This window comes from Rutidosis leptorrhynchoides, chromosome 3 (assembly GCF_046630445.1).
Source record: "Rutidosis leptorrhynchoides isolate AG116_Rl617_1_P2 chromosome 3, CSIRO_AGI_Rlap_v1, whole genome shotgun sequence".
NCBI lineage: Eukaryota > Viridiplantae > Streptophyta > Magnoliopsida > Asterales > Asteraceae > Rutidosis > Rutidosis leptorrhynchoides.
The window spans coordinates 203,710,864-203,733,883 of record NC_092335.1 but is presented as its reverse complement, the minus strand read 5'-3'; positions in this window follow the sequence as shown (position 1 = coordinate 203,733,883).

Here is a 23,020-nt window from a genome sequence, read left to right as displayed (position 1 = left end):
AGCCGAAAATAGTTACTATTGTTTTCTTGATGGTTTTTCCGGATATTTTCAAATTCCAATAGCACCCGAAGATCAAGAGAAAAGCACGTTCACGTGCCCTTATGGTACTTTTGCTTACAAACGCATGCCATTTGGACTTTGCAACGCCCCTGCAACCTTTCAAAGGTGCATGATGGCGATTTTTCATGACATGATAGAAGAATGCATGGAAGTTTTCATGGATGAATTTTCAGTCTTTGGTGATACTTTTGAATTATGTCTAGTTAATCTTGTACGAATGCTTATTAGATGCGAACAATCAAATCTAGTACTTAATTGGGAGAAATGCCATTTCATGGTTAAAGAAGGCATCGTTCTTGGTCATAAAATTTCAAAGGAAGGAATTGAAGTGGATAGAGCTAAAGTAGATGTAATTGCTAAACTTCCACATCCCACCAATGTTAGAGGAGTTAGGAGTTTTCTAGGGCATGCCGGTTTTTACCGACGTTTCATAAAAGATTTTTCTAAAATTGCCACTCCTATGAATAAACTCCTAGAAAAGGATGCTTCATTCATCTTTTTAGATGAATGCATCAAATCTTTTAATATTCTTAAAGAAAAACTCACTAATGCGCCGATCATGATAACTCCAAATTGGAATCTACCGTTTGAACTAATGTGCGATGCAAGTGATTTTGCAATGGGAGCCGTTTTAGGACAAATGATTGAAAAACGATTTCAACCTATTTATTATGCTAGTAAGATGTTACAAGGAGCACAAACGAACTATACAACTACTGAAAAAGAACTCCTTGCTATTGTCTTTGCTTTTGACAAATTTCATTCATATCTCGTTCTAGCTAAAACGGTGGTCTATACCGACCATTCTGCTCTTAGATACCTATTTTCGAAACAAGATGCCAAACCAAGATTAATCCGTTGGATATTACTCTTACAAGAGTTCGATATTGAAATCCGAGATAAAAAGAGAGCAGAAAATCTCGCCGCTGATCATCTTTCTCGTCTTGAAAATCCCGAATTAGAAGTTCTGAATGAATCGGTCATAGAAGACAACTTTCCTGATGAATATCTATTGAAGATAGATTATAATGAAATTCCATAGTTTGCAGACTATGCAAACTATTTAGTATGTGGATTCCTTGAAAAATGATTATCGTACCAAAAACGAAAGAAATTCTTTAGCGATATAAAACACTATTTCTGGGAAGATCCACATTTGTTTAAAAGTTGTCCTGATGGAATAATACGCCGATGTGTATTCGGAGATGAAGCTAGTCAAATCTTAAACAATTGTCACACAGGACCAACAGGAGGGCATTATGGGCCTCAACTCACAGCAAGAAAAGTTTACGATGCTGGATTCTATTGGCATACAATTTTCAAAGACGCACACCTTCTTTGCAAATCCTGTGATGCTTGTCAAAGGGCCGAAAAAATAAGTCAACGTGATGAAATGCCACAAAATGTCATTCAAGTATGTGAAGTATTTGACATTTGGGGTATTGACTTTATGGGTCCATTTCCAAAATCTCATAATAATCTCTACATTCTCGTTGCCATTGATTATGTATCTAAATGGGCGGAAGCACAAGCTCTCCCAACTAACGATGCACGAGTTGTAGTCAACTTTTTAAAACATCTTTTTGCAAGGTTTGGAACACCGAAAGCTTTAATAAGTGATCGGGGTACTCATTTTTGTAACAATCAACTTGAGAAAGTTCTCAAAAGATATGGAGTAACTCATAAAAATCTCCACCGCATATCATCCACAAACAAGTGGACAAGTTGAAAATACCAACAGAGCTTTAAAACGTATTCTAGAGAAAACCGTAGGATCAAATCCGAAGGAATGGTCCATGAAATTGGAGGATGCACTCTGGGCTTTTAAGCTCGTTTACGGAAAAGCATGTCATCTTCCAGTAGAAATTGAACACAAAGCATTTTGGGCTTTGAAGACATGTAATCTTGATTTACATGAAGCTGGACGTCTACGGTTAAGTCAACTAAATGAATTAGAAGAATTAAGACATGAAGCATACGAAAATTCGTTAATCTATAAGGAAAGAACAAAGAAATGGCATGATAAAAGAATCATAAGTTCAAGAGAATTTAAAGAAGGAGACAGAGTTCTTCTTTTCAATTCAAGATTCAAGCTATTTCCTGGAAAATTGAAATCAAGATGGTCTGGACCATTCATAGTCAAAAGAGTTTTCCCATATGGAAAAATAGAGTTAATAAATTCAAATGGGATTGAATTTAAAGTTAATGGTCATAGAGTTAAACATTTCATACATGATCTGATGGAAGTTGACAACGAAGTTAATCACAATTTCAACACCACATCTAACTAAGTGTGGGGAGGTTCGAATCTTTTTAGGGTACTATTTATTTCTGTTAGAGTTAGATTTTCTGTTTTCGTGTAGTTCTCGAGAATGGAATCCGAATGGTCTTTCCCTAGCAGACCCTAAAGAACTAGTCTTCTCCCCCCATTTTGAATTTTTATTTTTTTAGGTTTTACGAGATGAAGACTTCCAGTGAACTAAACCATGGTCTAATGCTACACGATTTAATCACTAAACATAATAATGACACCCTTCCAAGTGAATTGGTATCATTAATCAGAGGCAAATTGAACGGAGTAAGAAAAGAATCCAGGAACGAAAATAATAAGTTACAATTTGGTAAAGGAAGATCAAAATCCGCAGCGAAAAGAAGAGCACGACACCTTGAAAGATGTCATAAATGCGGAAAATGGTCACACGAAGGAAAATGCTCGACGAATCAGACATATTCCAATACCGAGTTCGTTACTTTATGCAGAGATGGACCGTTCATATGTTTAGAAGAAAAATCGTTGAATGCTCGAGGTTATGCCTATGTAGCTATGGAAAACCAATTAGTCCGACTATCTTATGAGTGGGCTAAAGCAGGTCACTGAGAATTCTATCTCACAGGTAAGTATGTACAGTTTTTATTTTTATTTTATTGCTTTTAACCTTTTGATAATAAACTCTGAATCATTCGCTATAAAGTATTAAATTGGTATTCAATAAAATTAGGTATGCGTAACTGAAATTATTGATATCATACAAAAATTTATTACATCACTGCGAAATTTATCGTTTATTCTTAAGGTATAAATATCTTTAATCAATCAACCCAAAATATTTCAGAAATTCGTCAGGAGTAAAACTAGGTAATATAGCCGAAATTACTTTACCGAAAAGAGGGGCGTATATTTTTGATAATATTTGATTGATTAAAGTGGGATAAAAGACCAAAAAGATTTTTAATTTTATTTTTACTTTGTTTTTAAAATTAATATATAAATATTAAATTATTATTGTAAACTTTTTAAATCAATATATATTTAAGTTTGTAAATATTTGAAAAAATTAATATTTTTAATATAAGTTTGTATGTATAAAAACAAAAATATAATATAAATTTGGTGTGAATTTTTAAAATTTTAATAATATGAATTTTTAATTTTATGCATTTTAAATTTAAGTTTGGTGTGAATTTAAAAACAAAAATTTACTTTATTTCGCTAAGTTAAAAATTTGATTTCTAAAAATTCGTCGTAAGTTGAAGACTAGGTCATTGAACCAAAATTGCTTTACCTAAGGGAGGGACGAGAACTTTTATTATCATTATTTTTAGCCTTATTGAATTAAAGTATGCCAAAAATATTTAAAAAACCCAAAAATCTTTGCTTTTAAAACCACGCTTAAAAATGACAAAATTTTAAAATTTTGTTGAGGGACGGACTAGGACACCGTTCCGAAACGCCCTCTTCCTAAAAAGAAACAAAATTTTAATTTTTAATCATTTATATGTTTTATTAGTAAAGGTTTCAAAAAAAAAAAAAAAAAAAAAAGCAGACCCATGCGATCGCATGGTTTTTGAACTGCAACTCCATGTGATCGCATGGAGCTGGAAATCAGGCCAGGATCAAAAATCCCAGCGACCTGTTCTGTCTCACACTTCACACATACACAAACATACGAAAACACACACACATATCACCCAAAAATCACCATTTTAACACCAAAATTAACCAAATTTCTCGCTACAATCCGCTCTAAACATGAAATTGTTCAGAAGTTTATCAAGAAAGGTAACAATTACATCCCTAAACCTCTTTAAATTTGATTTTTAGTGTTCTTGAGCTATATTTTTCCTAATTTGATTTTGTTAATTTCTAGTGTAATTAGAGTTAAATTGATAGTATTTTATGCATGTATAACCTAGATTGATGCTATTTAACATGATTTGAAGCCAAAAACTTCAAAAATTTTAGGAATCTAGGGTTTGTGTTCTTGAGCAATTTGGGGCTTTTTGATATAAACAGGTTATGGCCGATTTTTGTCATGAATTATTACTAAATTAAGTAGTGTAACATGTTTAGTAGCTAAACGATCCAAACTTTGATCCTAAACATGATTTTTGAGAATTAAAGTGGACTTTTTAGGTCCAAAATTCATGAACTTGATTAATTTGATATAATTGCCATTTGAAACTTGTTTAATTGCTAGTAATGGATGTTTTAACATGTTATTTGAGTTGAATGCTTATGAACTTTGTATACATTTTCATTTATGCTTATATGAAAAAGTGTAGAATTGTAAAAATTGTGAAAATGTGTATAAGTTTAATTTAGATTTAACATGTTATTGTAATTGTTTCAATTTGTTATTTTGCTAACACTAATGCATATTTGGATGCACAAATTTTGTGTTTAATGTGTTTTGCAGAGATTTACAGATACTGATGGTGCAACCTCATCATCCAGGCAACCTGCTCCAGAACCTGAACCAGAAATGCAATATGAACCTGAACCGGAATAACAACAGGAACCACAACAACAGCCTGATCAACACGTACCTTATTATGATCCGCTACAATTTGTTGATGCCTTTATAGTATTTCCGATACATCCACCAGTAGAATACCCAATGATTTCTGAACACACGTTGCATCCTAATCTGAGATTCGATAGAAGCTGGAGGGATTACCCGGCATATCAAAGTAACAAATTCAAACTAATACCGAAAAATGTAGAAGTGCCAAGAGTAATCGATTGGGATCCTTTGGAAAGGGTCCAACTAGCTAACTCAGTTAGGGAGCATCTGATCCAAAGGTATGGCAGTTCTTCTTTTACCGATTGGGAACGTCTATTCACCATTCGTAGACCTGTATATAAGGAATGGTGTGTTGAGCTGATGAGTACTATATCATTAAATGTAGATGTAGATAGATTAGATGATAGAAGTTTTCATAGATTTATACTTGGCCGTAGGATGTACAGGATGTCCATGCTGGACATGGCCAGGGCATTACAGATTTACACTCCTAGTGAATTGCTACTACCCGATTGTATGAATTTGATTTATCGTGGTGAAAGGGTAGATAGGAATTTTGACGCGAACGCCGTCTGGAGGCGTATGTCAAACTATAATGTTTTTACGCTGGGAGGAAAACACTCCTACTTACATATTAAGAAAGCCGAACTTCGTATAATTCATAGATTTCTGGCTAACTCGATTACACAGAGAGGTCACAACAAGGAGAAAATGACCTTACATGATTTATTTTACCTAAAGTGTATTCGAGACCCACGAAGCTTTGTTAATATCCCATACTGTGTTGGTTTTTATTTGTCTAAGATGGTGGAAGATATACAGGAAGGGGGGATTATAGGAGGAGGTATTTTTGATACTCTCATTGGAGAGTATTTGGGGGTAGATAGGAACTAAGGGGGTCCACTTTTGGAATGTAGGGAACAGGTTGAGCCTTTAGGATTGAAGGTCTATCAGGGTGCTAAGGTATTAAAGAGTAGACGCAACCAGCCAGTACCCTATAAAGGTAGTCATCCTCAGGTAGAGAGAGTTTCAGATGAGGAAATGGAGGAAGCGGATGACATTAGGGATGTCATTAGGGAGGCTATGACTGACGTCTACCAGCGTGTAGATGAGGTAGATATGACAAACAGGGAGAGATTTAGTCGGATGGAGCAGTGGCAAGCCCGGAATGATTACGAGCATTCCAGGCAACGACAGCATTATAGATGGGACTATCATCAGCGTCAGATTATGAGCCGGCTGTCACCTCAGGATCACTACGTTCCGACCCGACCCGCTTACTATCCTCCACACCAGCCCGAGATGAGACCACCATTTACTCTATACGACCCTAACCAGGCCTATCAGTACACCTATCACCAACCATGGAACCCAACCGACGACATGAACTGGAATCCCTATCCAGATTGATATAGTTCCCGTTGGTGATTTCTATGATTTTTATTTTTTTATTATTTCTATTTATGTTTAAACATATGATATTGTGATACATTAATGTATTGTTTAATATTTTTATTATTTGGTACTAATATTTCATATTTGATTTGAAAGTGGGATTTTAAGTCCTATTTTAAATTACCATGCATGTTTATATTTGTATGTATGTATATTGTCAATTGTACACAACAGGGTAAAACAGCGCATTTTCAAAGACTGGCATTAAGTTCAGCAAAAGCTACTAATTTTGATGACAAAACGAAAAACAAATGTGATGTAACAACAAGACGGAATGAACAAATGATGTGCACCATTTATCATTCAGCAAATAAACGCCAATATGTTTGGAAACTTTGGTAAAATTTAATCATTTTTCTACGCTAATCACCCTCAATAATTTAAATTGTTACTGATTTCTTGCAAATGAGGGCATTGCAAGATCTTAAGTGTGGGAAGGGGTTAAATTCTTTCGGTATTTTAAAATTTTTTTATACACTTGGTTACCATTAAAAATACTAGTAATGTAGTAGTTGTATTAGAATCTAGTGCTCTCTGATAATAAAGAACAGCCCTAGTCTTATATACTGACTACCCAATTCTAGTAAAATTTTCAAAATTTTCAATTAAATGAATTCAAAATCATGTTTATACATATTTATGAACGATAAAACTAGGTGTTAACACCGAACTTATTGTTACCTCGAAAAGGACATAAATTGAAAAACAACCTAAAATGTTAGAATTCATTTAAAATGGAATAGAGGACAATAAAAAGGCAAAGAAAGGAAAATAAAAGTCAAGTGTGGGAAAAATTACCAAGCTTTTTAAAACATATATCACATATTTTGTACAAAGATACTTTTGTTTTGGACAAAATTAACCATTTTACCTGATTTATTGTAATACTTTTGAAAGAAATATGGATCTACACGATGAATCAATTCCATCATTAAAAGGAAGTAAAGTCTTCCGAAAAAGACACGCGCTTCTTAATTTAGGTCATGAAGTTGTCGTCCAGACCAGCTGTAGGTTGACGAAAAATCTAGAAAAGTCATCACTAAAATCAGCAGGAAATCCACAGACCTCAGCATCAAACAGGGTCGCCAAGTGGTTAGACTTATCCTAACCATGAGAGGATCTGTCTCGTAAAATGGGGAGGACGCCGTGCAAATTAGCTTGATAAGACTAATGAATCAGACCCCCAGAAAAGGATAATATCCTTATAGATTAAAAATCAGCTTTTAAGCCTGATATTACTCAATCCTAGAGATTGACCTTAAAGATTGAGAATTACAAACTCATGAAATTCGATGATATCTAAACTCGAGCTTGAACGAGAAAATATTTTGATCAAAATTACAAACCGATTTGTTTTCTGACAAACCCATTTTTGATGCGTTCATTACCATTGAACGTAAAATCCTAGGAATTCACCTGGAATTCATTAGGTCACCTGAACCAAATCGGGTGTCAACCGTAAGAACGGTGGTTGCATAGCATGGTCAAAGACAGGACCTTGTGCCAGACTGAAAAACTAAAGGGTGAGCTTTACTATTGCTCCTACAAAGGATAGTAATTGCATCCGACACGTTATAGATCATAATTAAAAGCATGTCAGGGGACATTGCCTTAACAGTTGCTTGTTCAACGCTTTCCTTTACAACCGGACGGTAGTTTACCGAAAGGTAATATACGGAGCAAGTATACTGGACGTGTTGTTTTCCCAATACAAGGTTAGCAAGTGGGTGACACAAAACCGCAAGTTTTATGCTAAAATTTTCAAATATGAAACCCACCAAACCCACAAAAATATTTTGCAAACACCGGTGAAGGGTTATTCCGGAAAACTTATCTAGGGTAAAAGCTAGATTTAATTTTCAAAAGATCAAATGTTTTCATAAAGATCCAATTTCCTTAAGGGATCTAAATTTTATAGTCATGTGGGACTGTAAACCACATCGTTACTGCCATTGTTTATACCGCCGTATAGAAATCACTGATGTACAAAGTGTGAAGAATAAAGAAGTGATTCTAGTATTTTTATTTCAAGACTATATTGCTTGAGGACAAGCAACGCTCAAGTGTGGGAATATTTGATAATGCTAAAAACGAACATATATTTAATAGCATTATCCCTCAAGAAAGACAAGCTTTTAGTTGCAACTGTTCTATTTACAAGTGATATTCGTTTAAATAATAAAAGGTGAAGACAAAAGACAGATTCGACGAATTGAAGATGCAAACGATCAAAAAGCTCAAAAGTACAAAATACGATCAAAGTGGTTCCAATTATTAATGAGAAACGTCTCAAAATTACAAGAGTACAAGACGCGAAACGCAAAATACAAGATATTAAATTGTACGCAAGGACGTTCAAAAATCCAGAACCGGGACCAAAGTCAACTCTCAATGCTCGACGCAACGGACTAAAAATTACAAGTCAACTATGCACATAAATATAATATAATATTTAAATAATTCTTAAAATTATTTATATATTATATATTATATTTAAAACCGTCGGCAGAATGCAAACAAAGACATGTGAGCTGGAATCCCAGGCCATGCGATCGCATGGCCTACATGAGATAATCTCATGCGATCGCATGAGCCAAAAAGTCAGGCCACATGCTATAAATTTCGCAGTTTTGAGCGATCTTTATCACATCTTTTTCTTTCCTTTCTCTCATACGTAAATATATATATATATATATATATATATATATATATATATATATATATATATATATATATATATATATATATATTAATTATAATTTTAATTTTAATTCTAATAATAAGGGTATGTTAGCGAATGTTGTAAGGGTATAAGTCAAAATTCTGTCCGTGTAACGCTACGCTATTTTTAATCACTGTAAGTTATGGTTAATGTTATTTTTAATTTAATGTCTCGTAGCTAAGTTATTATTATGCTTATTTAATTTCGAAGTAATCGTGATGTTGGGCTAAATATTAAAATTGGGTAATTGGGTTTTGTACCATAATTGGGGTTTGGACAAAAAAATGACACTTGTGAAAATTAGACTATGGGCTATTAATGGGCTTTATATTTGTTTAATTAAATGATAGTTTGTTAATTTAATATAAATATTTACAATTGGAAGTACCTATAAATAACCATATACACTCGATCGGACACGATGGGCGGGATATTTATATGTATGAATAATCGTTCATTTAACCGGACACGGGAATGGATTAATAGTTAATAGACTTATTAAAACAGGGGTGAATTATGTACAAGGACACTTGGCGTAATTGTTAACAAAGTATGAAAACCTTGGGTTACACGCAGTCGATAACCTGGTGTAATTATTAAACAAAATATTAAGACCTTGTTACAGTTTAAGTTCCCAATTGTGGAATATTTGACTTCGGATATAAGGATAATTTGACGAGGACACTCGCACTTTATATTTATGACTGATGGACTGTTATGGACAAAAACCAGATGGACATATTGAATAATCCAGGACAAAGGACAATTAACCCATGGGAATAAACTAAAATCAACACGTCAAACATCATGATTACGGAAGTTTAAATAAGCATAATTTATATATTTCATATTTAATTGCACTTTTAATTATCGCACTTTTATTTATTGTCATTTTATTTAATTGCATTTTTATTTATCGTACTCTTTAATTATCGCAATTTTATTTTATCGCACTTTTATTTATATCAATTTCATTATCGTTATTTACTTTACGCTTTAAGTTAAGTTATATTTATTTTTAATATTTTACATTAGGTTTTAACTGCGACTAAAAGTTTTAAAAATCGACAAACCGGTCATTAAACGGTAAAAACCCCCCTTTTATAATAATAATACTACTTATATATATTTTTGTATTTTTGCAATTATAAGTTAAAACTAATATAGAGTTGAACTAGTTTAAGTCTCTCTGTGGAACGAACCGGACTTACTAAAAACTACACTACTGTACGATTAGGTACACTGCCTATAAGTGTTGTAGCAAGGTTTAGGTATATCCACTCTATAAATAAATAAATCACTTGTGTAAAATTGTATCGTATTTAATAGTATTTTGTAGCAAATATATAACTATTTTATACACCACCTCGCACACATCACTTTTCCATAGATCATGCGGTAGGGGGTAGTTCCTAGAGGATTCTTGTAAGCAGTCCGGAATGCCCACAGAGCATCATCTAGTTTCTAGGCCCATTTATTTCCATGATGGCCGATAGTTCGTTCTAAGATTCTTTTGAGTGCTCTGTTCGTGACCTCTGCTTGTCCGTTAGTCTGCGGATGATAGGCAGTGGACATTTTGTGGGTAACTCTGTATTGTTGCATCACCTTCATAAATTAAGTATTGCAGAAGTGTATGCCTCTATCACTTATTATAGCACGAGGAGCTCCAAATCTGCAGAAGAGTCTCTTGAGGAAGTTGGTGATGACTTTGGCATCATTAGTTGGAAATGCTTGGGCTTCGACCCATCTGGAGACGTAATCTACTGCTATGAGGACATATTCTTTCCCGTTAGACTTTAAGAATGGGCCCATGAAGTCTAATCCCCATATATCGAAGATCTCGCAAGCTTGGATATTAGTCCGAGGCATCTCGTTCTTCATAGAGATAATACCTTGCCTTTGGCATGCGTCGCAATGCTTTACAAGCTCTTGCGCATCTCGGAATATAGACGGCCAATAAAATCATGATTCGTAGACTTTTCTTGCGGTTAAGTTTGCTCTATGATGACCTCCAGTTGGTCCATGGTGACATTGGTGAAGAATCCCTGCTGCTTGTTTCTCATCTACGCACCTCCTGATTATTTGATCAGGGCAAATTCTAAACAGCTAAGGATCTTCCTAGTAGTAGTACTTGGCATCCCTGAAGAACTTCCTTCTTTGGGAGGTGCTCATTCCCTTTTGTACTACTCCGGCAACTAGGTAGTTGGCCATGCCGGCATACCAAGGAGTGTCAGTAAATTGTGATCCTATGTGAGTTTGTCTAAACTCATAAGCTGTTCTTCCTAAAATTTATCTCTGATATCTTGTTCAGCAAGTTGTTCCATCGCTGGTTTCTCCAAACGACTAAGATGGTCTGCTGCGAAGTTCTCTGCTCCTTTCTTATCTTTAATCTCAATATCGAATTCCTGAAGGAGTAAGATCCATCATAGGAGTCTTGGTTTCACGTCTTGCTTAGTGAATAGATATTTGAGGATAAAATGATCTTTATAGACTGTAGTTTTGGACATGATGAGATAGGAACGAAATTTGTCGAAGGCGAATACTACAGCTAGCAGCTCCTTTTCCGTGGTAGTCTAATTCTCTTAAGCTTCGGTTAAGGTTTTGCTTGCGTAATAGATTGGATGAAAGTGCTTATCTACCCGTTGTCTAAGCACAGATCCAACTGCAAAGTCACTCGCATCACACATGATTTCAAATGGGAGACTTCAATCAGGAGTTATCATGATAGGTGCATGTGTTAGCTGTTCCTTCAGATAGTTGAATGCTTTTTGACATTCTTCATCGAAGACAAACGGGACTTCCTTTCCTAGGAGATGAGTGAGAGGTCGTGTGACCTTTGAAAAATCCTTAATGAAGCGTCGGTAAAAACCGACGTGTCCTAGGAAACTTCTTACCGCTCTTACTGTGGTAGGTTCTGAAAGTTAGTAATGGTCTCAATCTTAGCCTTATCAACTTCTATTCCTGCTTTTGAAATCTTATGTCCTAAAACTATCCCTTCTTTAACCATGAAGTGACATTTTTCCCAATTCAGAACTAAATTCGACTCTTCACACTGCGTGAGCATCTTGTCAAGGTTTAAAAGGCACGAATCAAAGGTACTACGAAAGACTGAGAAGTCGTCCTCGAAGACTTCCATACAACATTTAATCATGTCGTGGAATATTGCTACCGTGCATCGCTGGAATGTAGCTGGTGCATTGCATAACCCAAAGGGCATGCATCGATAAGCAAATGTTCCATAATGACAGGTAAAGGTTGTCTTTTCTTGGTCCTTTGGATCGAGGGGAATTTGAAAGTAGCCGAAAAAACCATCAAGGAAACAGTAGTATTCATTTCCTGATAGACGTTCCAACATTTGATCGATGAAAGGTAATGGAAAATGATCCTTTCGGGTTGCATCGTTTAGTTTACCATAATCTATGCAAACCCTCCAACCGGTGACTTCCCGAGTTGGAATAAGCTCATTATTCTCATTTTGAATTACGGTTGTCCCTCCCTTTTTGGGCACCACTTGTACAGGACTAACCCATGGCAAATCAAAGATGGGATAGATCAGACCGATGTCCAGAAGTTTGATTACTTCTTTCTTGACGACTTCTTGAATCATAGGGTTGACCCTTCTTTGCCTCTGAACTGAAGGTTTGAAATCATCTTCCATGAAAATCTTATGGGTGCAATAGTTGGGGCTGATCCCTTTTATGTCGGAGATCTTCCAAGCAATTACCTTCTTATTTGATTTCAAAACTTGAATCAATTTTGCCTTTTCTTGTAGCTTGAGGTCTTTCGAGATGATTACAGGGAGTTGCGATTCTCCTTCTAAGAATGCATACTCCAGATTGTCGATTAACTTTTTTAATTCCAATTCCGGAGGTTCCTTAATAGATGGCTTTATCCTAGCTATCTCCTTTTGGTCTAACGAGTCATACTTCTCCTGGAATTCTGATTCTTCAGTAGCGGTCACTGATGCTATCTGTTCTTTATTTCTGGAAATTGTCCTTCTTAATGCTTCCTCTTCAGAAACGTCTTTTTTAGTTTCGAATGTAGGTTCGGGAAATTCCTCACAGTCCTCCTTTGACTGGGGTTCCTGATATACCGGAATGAAATCCGTTTCTTAATTTGGTCTTCTCCTTAATAGAGGTAAAGGAATGTCTTGTCCTAGCGGTCCTATTTGAATATTCTTGCCAAAAAAATTACTTTCAGAGAAGAGAGATTTGTGCTGACTAAGGTTTGCGGTGGAATGGTTGTCGAGATTTCCTTTAGGAGGTGTAAATAACAGATCCTTAGAAATTTGATCTTGACTACATATAGCCATAGTTTCTTCCAGGTATTCGTTGATGAGTTCTTGAAAAGAATCAGAGAGATTCACATCTTCTTCTTTAGGATGGTTCATGAGACGATCAACATTGAATGTGATTTCTTCTCCTCCAACCCTTAATTTCAATGATTTCTCGTACACATCAATTACGGCCTTGGCAGTATTCAGGAATGGTCTGCCAAGAATGAGTGGGACCTTCGTGTCTTCCTCAATATCCATAATGACGAAATCAACGGGAAATGCGAACTTATCCGCTCTAACTAGGACATCTTCAGCTATTCCCCGAGGAATCTTAACTGATCTGTTCGCGAGTTGGATAGTCATTCTGGTAGGCCTTAAGTCATTTAATCCTAGCTTCTTGAATAATGAATAGGGCATTAGGTTTACACTGGCTCCTAAGTCTGCTAATGCATTGCTAATTTGGACATCTTGCAGGTAGCAAGGTACCGTAAATCTTCCTGTATTTCCTAACTTAGGGGAATTCCATGTTGTAACACTAACGAGAATTCTTCACTTAAGGGCAATCTAACTATCTCTATTAATCTCTCTTTGTTTGAAAGCAGTTCTTTGAAAAATTTAGCGCAGTTTGGCATTTCTACTAAAGCATCTACCAGTCGTACATTCAAATGCAAATTCTTAATAATATCCCAATACTTAGCGAATTGCGCTTCTTGTTTTTCCTTTCTAAGCCTACCTGGGAAAGGTATACGGGTGCGCGGAAAAATTTCCGGGGCCTTAGGAGAGATAGGTTCCGGTGGATTGACAACTGGGTCAATTGGCACAGGTTCCTTATCGGAAAAATCTTGTATGGGTATATTGACAGTTGTGTAGTGACCCGAATTTTTCAATGTTTATATATATTAATTGAGATTGATATTTACATGATTAAATATTTTCAACATGTTAAGCAATCAAACTTGTTAAGACTTGATTAATTGAAATATGTTTCATATAGACAATTGATCACCCAAGTTGACCGGTGATTCACGAACGTTAAAACTTGTAAAAACTATATGATGACATATATATGGATATATATATAGTTAACATGATACTATGATAAGTAAACATATCATTAAGTATATTAACAATGAACTACATATGTAAAAACAAGACTACTAACTTAATGATTTTTAAACGAGACATATATGTAACGATTATCGTTGTAAAGACATTTAATGTGTATATATCATATTAAGAGATATTCATACATGATAATATCATGATAATATAATAATTTAAAATCTCATTTGATATTATAAACATTGGGTTAACAACATTTAACAAGATCGTTAACCTAAAGGTTTCAAAACAACACTTACATGTAACGACTAACGATGACTTAACGACTCAGTTAAAATGTATATACATGTAGTGTTTTAATATGTATTTATACACTTTTGAAAGACTTCAATACACTTATCAAAATACTTCTACTTAACAAAAATGCTTACAATTACATCCTCGTTCAGTTTCATCAACAATTCTACTCGTATGCACCCGTATTCGTACTCGTACAATACACAGCTTTTAGATGTATGTACTATTGGTATATACACTCCAATGATCAGCTTTTAGCAGCCCATGTGAGTCACCTAACACATGTGGGAACCATCATTTGGCAACTAGCATGAAATATCTCATAAAATTACAAAAATATGAGTAATCATTCATGACTTATTTACATGAAAACAAAATTACATATCCTTTATATCTAATCCATAGACCAACGACCAAAAACACCTACAAAAACTTTATTTCTTCAATTTTCTTCATCTAATTGATCTCTCTCTAGTTCTATCTTCAAGTTCTAAGTGTTCTTCATATATTCTACAAGTTCTAGTTACATAAAATCAAGAATACTTTCAAGTTTGCTAGCTCACTTCCAATCTTGTAAGGTGATCATCCAACCTCAAGAAATCTTTGTTTCTTATAGTAGGTTATCATTCTAATACAAGGTAATAATCATATTCAAACTTTGGTTCAATTTCTATAACTATAACAATCTTATTTCAAGTGATGATCTTACTTGAACTTGTTTTCGTGTCACGATTCTGCTTCAAGAACTTCGAGCCATCCAAGGATCCGTTGAAGCTAGATCCATTTTTCTATTTTCCAGTAGGTTTATCCAAGGAACTTAAGGTAGTAATGATGTTCATAACATCATTCGATTTATACATATAAAGCTATCTTATTCGAAGGTTTAAACTTGTAATCAATAGAACATAGTTTAGTTAATTCTAAACTTGTTCGCAAACAAAAGTTAATCCTTCTAACTTAACTTTTAAAATCAACTAAACACATGTTCTTTATCTATATGATATGCTAACTTAATGATTTAAAACCTGGAAACACGAAAAACACCGTAAAACCGGATTTACGCCGTCGTAGTAACACCGCGGGCTGTTTTGGGTTAGTTAATTAAAAACTATGATAAACTTTGATTTAAAAGTTGTTATTCTGAGAGAATGATTTTTATTATGAACATGAAACTATATCCAAATATTATGGTTAAACTCAAAGTGGAAGTATGTTTTCTAAAATGGTCATCTAGACGTCGTTCTTTCGACTGAAATGACTACCTTTACAAAAACGAATTGTAACTTATTTTTCTGACTATAAACCTATAATTTTTCTGTTTAGATTCATAAAATAGAGTTCAATATGAAACCATAGCAATTTGATTCACTCAAAACGGATTTAAAATGAAGAAGTTATGGGTAAAACAAGATTGGATAATTTTTCTCATTTTAGCTACGTGAAAATTGGTAACAAATCTATTCCAACCATAACTTAATCAACTTGTATTGTATATTATGTAATCTTGAGATACCATAGACACGTATACAATGTTTCGACCTATCATGTCGACACATCTATATATATTTCGGAACAACCATAGACACTCTATATGTGAATGTTGGAGTTAGCTATACAGGGTTGAGGTTGATTCCAAAATATATATAGTTTGAGTTGTGATCAATACTGAGATACGTATACACTGGGTCGTGGATTGATTCAAGATAATATTTATCGATTTATTTCTGTACATCTAACTGTGGACAACTAGTTGTAGGTTACTAACGAGGACAACTGACTTAATAAACTTAAAACATCAAAATATATTAAAAGTGTTGTAAATATATTTTGAACATACTTTGATATATATGTATATATTGTTATAGGTTCGTGAATCAACCAGTGGCCAAGTCTTACTTCCCGACGAAGTAAAAATCTGTGAAAGTGAGTTATAGTCCCACTTTTAAAATCTAATATTTTTGGGATGAGAATACATGCAGGTTTTATAAATGATTTACAAAATAGACACAAGTACGTAAAACTACATTCTATGGTTGAATTATCGAAATCGAATATGCCCCTTTTTATAAAGTCTGGTAATCTAAGAATTAGGGAACAGACACCCTAATTGACGCGAATCCTAAAGATAGATCTATTGGGCCTAACAAACTCCATCCAAAGTACCGGTTGCTTTAGTACTTCGAAATTTATATCATATCCGAAGGGTGTCCCGGAATGATGGGGATATTCTTATATATGCATCTTGTTAATGTCGGTTACCAGGTGTTCACCATATGAATGATTTTTATCTCTATGTATGGGATGTGTATTGAAATATGAAATCTTGTGGTCTATTATTATGATTTGATATATATAGGTTAAACCTATAACTCACCAACATTTTTGTTGACGTTTGAAGCATGTTTATTCTCAGGTGATTATTAAGAGCTTCCGCTATCGCATACTTAAATAAGGACGAGATTTGGAGTCCATGCTTGTATGATATTGTGTATAAACTGCATTCAAGAAACTTATTTTGTTGTAACATATTTGTATTGTAAACCATTATGTAATGGTCGTGTGTAAACAGGATATTTTAGATTATCATTATTTGATAATCTACGTAAAGCTTTTTAAACCTTTATTGATGAAATAAAGGTTATGGTTTGTTTTAAAAATGAATGCAGTCTTTGAAAAACGTCTCATATAGAGGTCAAAACCTCGCAACGAAATCAATTAATATGGAACGTTTTTAATCAATAAGAACGGGACATTTCAGTTGGTATCCGAGCGTTGGTCTTAGAGAACCAGAATTTTGTATTAGTGTGTCTTATCGAGTTTGTTAGGATGCATTAGTGAGTCTGGACTTCGACCGTGTTTACTTGAAAAATGATTGCTTAACAAATTTTGTTGGAAACTATATATTTTTAACATGTGAATATTATGTGATATATTAATCTCTTAACGCGTTTGATATTATGTGATAGATGTCTACCTCTAGAACAAGTCCCATTGACTCACCTAATAATAATGAAGAGTCAAATGTAAATTGGAATGATTCGTGGACTGATTCACAAGTTCCCGAAGAGGAACCGGAAGAAGAGTCGGAACCGGAAGAAGAATCGGAACCGGAAGAAGAATCGGAACCGGTGGGGGAAATAATAAAACGGTTAAGTAAAAGAAAATCCTCAACCAACCGACCAAGGTTAATTATGGTCAATGGTGTTTCCGCCAAGGAAGCAAAATATTGGGAGGATTACCAATTCTCCGATGAATCGGATTCCGACGAGAATTCCGATGATGTTATAGAAATTACCCCAACTGAATTTAAAAAGGCAAAAGAAAATAATAAGGGAAAGGGCATAAAAATAGAGAAATCTAGTTCCAACCCCGATGAACTTTATATGTATCGTCAACCCCCGAAGTCCTTAAGTTGTAACAATGACCCGGGAACCTCTAAACCACCAGGTTTTTCTAAACCAATGTGGAAAATGACGGCTCATATTAGGGGAACATCATATATCCCTAGAAACTTGGCAAAACGAACTAAAACCGAAGAAGAAGAAACATGCGAGTCGGAATAAGATAGTTGTATTCGTGTGGTGTAATATATGTAATATAGTGTGCTTATGCTTTATGATATATGTAAAAATTGCTTGTATTAATAAGTATTTTTTTTATGAATCTAACTCTTGTCTATTTTACAGTATAAAAACACAAAATGGATAGACAACCCAATATTTTAAGAGACCTACCCGGAGACATGATTGATGAAATCTTGTCTAGAGTCGGTCAGAATTCTTCGGCACAACTATTTAAGGCGAGATCAGTTTGTAAGACATTCGAAGAACGTTCCAAGAATGCCTTGGTTTATAAAAGGCTTTCGTTCGAAAGATGGGGGATATCACATTGGGAAATCCATAAGTTACGATGTGTTTACTTTGACGCATATATTGCGGGGAACCCAAATGCTATTTTACGCAATGGGTTAAGAAATTATTTTGACTCAATATATCCGAATATTGGACTTCGTGATTTAGAAAAAGCGGCTAACATGCAACATAAAGAAGCATGTTATGCTTACGGATTAGTAATGTTCGCTTCTCACCAAAGTGAGAACAAGAACATCGGGCTACAACTATTAAACAAAACGTTCCCACAAGTGACGGAGTCAGTAATTGGGGTAAGAAATGAGGTTTTTAGATTGTTACGGGACTGTTGGACATTACGTAACCCTCGTCCCTTTGACGATGTTACAACACGCTGTCTTATCAACGGCCATAACGGTTATGTTCCACAAGACCAAGGATGAGAAGTAATCCTAGTAAAACCAGAATGCATGACTTGTTTCTGGATGTATGAATTACGTGTCTTTATTGCCTTTGCTGAACGACTTGTGTACTAGCTAGAATTATCTTCACAACCATTTTGTATCAAATTTATTGTGTGATATATTTCATGCTATATGTAAAATAAGCGGTATTGTAAGTTTGTAAAATATTGTGTAAAAGTTTGAACGTAAAATATTATTATAATCAGTTTTTTATATAGAATTGTAGTAGTTGAATTGTATATTAGCTACTAAGTATGAACTTAACGGGTAGGTACTACCCGAATTTAAACTTATAAAACGCTAATATGAAGAAAAAGCTTTTATAAATGAGTTCATATTATGCTATGAAATACTATTAACTACTCTTAATATTCTGTATGATTAACTTGTTCCATTTGACTATTTTGAAGGAAATGGCACCGACTACTCGACACACCGTGAATATGAATGAAGAAGAATTCCGTACTTTTCTAGCTTCAAACATAGCCGCAGTACAGGCTGCGCTACATACCAACAATAACCTTGGATCTAGCAGTACAGGAAATCGTGTAGGATGCACCTACAAAGAATTCACTGCCTGCAGACCTTTGGAATTTGATGGAACCGAAGGACCGATCGGATTGAAACGATGGACCGAGAAGGTCGAATCGGTGTTTGCCATAAGTAAGTGTACTGAAGAGGACAAAGTGAGGTACGCTACGTATACCTTCATAGGTTCTGCGTTAACATGGTGGAATACCTATCTAGAGCAAGTGGGACAAGACGATGCGTACACACTACCATGGTCAGCATTCAAGCACTTGATGAACGAGAAGTACCGTCCCAGAACCGAGGTCAATAACCTTAAGACAGAACTTAGAGGGTTACGAACCCAAGGATTTGATATTACCACGTACGAAAGACGATTCACAGAATTGTGCCTATTGTGTCCGGGAGCATTCGAAGATGAGGAAGAGAAGATCGACGCGTTTGTGAAAGGATTACCAGAAAGAATCCAAGAAGATATAAGTTCACACGAGCCCGCCTCCATACAACATGCATGTAGAATGGCTCACAAACTAGTGAACCAGATTGAAGAAAGAATTAAAGAACAGACTGCTGAAGAGGCCAATGTGAAGCAAGTCAAAAGAAAGTGGGAGGAAAACGGTGATAAGAATCACCAATACAACAACAACAGCAATTACAACAATAATCGCAACAATTATCCCAACAATCGCAACATCAATCGCAACTACAACAAATGGCCCAACAACAACAACAACAACAACAGCAACTACAACAATCATCCCAACAACAATAATAACCGCAACAACAACAACAACAACAACAATCAGAAGCAGCTATGCCAAAGGTGTGAAAAGTATCATTCGGGGTTCTGCACCAAATTTTGCAACAAGTGTAAAAGAAATGGTCATAGCGCGGCGAAGTGTGAGGTCTACGGACCAGGGGTTAATAGAACGAAAGGAACAAATGGTGTCGGAACGAGTAATGGCGGAGCAAGTAGTGTCGGAGCAAGTTATGCCAATGTAGTTTATTATAAATGTGGAAAACCGGGCCACATTATTAGAAATTTCCCGAACCAGGAGAACACGAATGGACAAGGCCGCGGAAGAGTTTTCAATATTAATGCGGCAGAGGCACAGGAAGACCCGGAGCTTGTTACGGGTACGTTTCTTATTGACAATAAATCTGCTTACATTTTATTTGATTTAGGTGCGGATAGAAGCTATATGAGTAGAGATTTTTGTGCTAAATTAAGTTGTCCATTGACGCCTTTGGATAGTAAATTTTTACTCGAATTAGCAAATGGTAAATTAATTTCAGCAGATAATATATGTCAGAATCGAGAAATTAAACTGGTTAGCGAAACATTTAAGATTGATTTGATACCAGTAGAGTTAGGGAGTTTTGATGTGATAATCGGTATGGACTGGTTGAAAGAAGTGAAAGCAGAGATCGTTTGTTACAAAAATGCAATTCGCATTATACGAGAAAAAGGAAAACCCTTAATGGTGTACGGAGAAAAGGGCAACACGAAGCTACATCTTATTAGTAATTTGAAGGCACAAAAACTAATAAGAAAAGGTGGCTATGCTATTCTAGCACACGTCGAGAAAGTACAAACTGAAGAAAAGAGCATCAATGATGTTCCCATTGCAAAAGAATTTCCCGATGTATTTCCGAGAGAATTACCGGGATTACCCCCACATCGATCCGTTGAATTTCAAATAGATCTTGTACCAGGAGCTGCACCAATAGCTCGTGCTCCTTACAGACTCGCACCCAGCTAGATGAAAGAACTGCAAAGCCAATTACAAGAACTTTTAGAGCGTGGTTTCATTCGACCAAGCACATCACCGTGGGGAGCTCCTGTTTTGTTTGTCAAGAAGAAAGATGGTACATTCAGGTTGTGTATCAACTACCGAGAGTTGAACAAACTTACCATCAAGAACCGCTACCCACTACCGAGAATCAACGACTTATTTGATCAACTACAAGGCTCATCTGTTTATTCAAAGATTGACTTACGTTCCGGGTATCATCAAATGCGGGTGAAAGAAGATGATATTCCAAAGACTGCTTTCAGAACACGTTACGGTCATTACAAGTTTATGGTCATGCCGTTTGGTTTAACTAATGCACCAGCTGTGTTCATGGACCTTATGAACCGAGTGTGTGGACCATACCTTGACAAGTTTGTCATTGTTTTCATTGATGACATACTTATTTACTCAAAGAATGACCAAGAACACGGTGAACATTTGAGAAAGGTGTTAGAAGTATTGAGGAAGGAAGAATTGTACGCTAAGTTTTCAAAGTGTGCATTTTGGTTGGAAGAAGTTCAATTCCCCGGGTCACAAGGTGGATCCGGCAAAGATAGAAACTGTTGAAAAGTGGGAAACCCCGAAAACTCCAAAACACATACGCCAGTTTTTAGGACTAGCTGGTTACTACAGAAGGTTCATCCAAGACTTTTCCAGAATAGCAAAACCCTTGACTGCATTAACGCATAAAGGGAAGAAATTTGAATGGAATGATGAACAAGAGAAAGCGTTTCAGTTATTGAAGAAAAAGCTAACTACGGCACCTATATTGTCATTGCCTGAAGGGAATGATGATTTTGTGATTTATTGTGACGCATCAAAGCAAGGTCTCGGTTGTGTATTAATGCAACGAACAAAGGTGATTGCTTATGCGTCTAGACAATTGAAGATTCACGAACAAAATTATACTACGCATGATTTGGAATTAGGCGCGGTTGTTTTTGCATTAAAGACTTAGAGGCACTACTTATATGGGGTCAAAAGTATTTTATATACCGACCACAAAAGTCTTCAACACATATTTAATCAGAAACAACTGAATATGAGGCAGTGTAGGTGGATTGAATTATTGAATGATTACGACTTTGAGATTCGTTACCACCCGGGGAAGGCAAATGTGATAGCCGATGCCTTAAGCAGGAAGGACAGAGAACCCATTCGAGTAAAATCTATGAATATAATGATTCATAATAACCTTACTACTCAAATAAAGGAGGCGCAACAAGGAGTTTTAAAAGAGGGAAATTTAAAGGATGAAATACCTAAAGGATCGGAGAAGCATCTTAATATTCGGGAAGACGGAACCCGGTATAGGGCTGAAAGGATTTGGGTACCAAAATTTGGAGATATGAGAGAAATGGTACTTAGAGAAGCTCATAAAACTAGATACTCAATACATCCTGGAACGGGGAAGATGTACAAGGATCTCAAGAAACATTTTTGGTGGCCGGGTATGAAAGCCGATGTTGCTAAATACGTAGGAGAATGTTTGACGTGTTCTAAGGTCAAAGCTGAGCATCAGAAACCATCAGGTCTACTTCAACAACCCGAAATCCCGGAATGGAAATGGGAAAACATTACCATGGATTTCATCACTAAATTGCCAAGGACTGCAAGTGGTTTTGATACTATTTGGGTAATAGTTGATCGTCTCACCAAATCAGCACACTTCCTGCCAATAAGAGAAGATGACAAGATGGAGAAGTT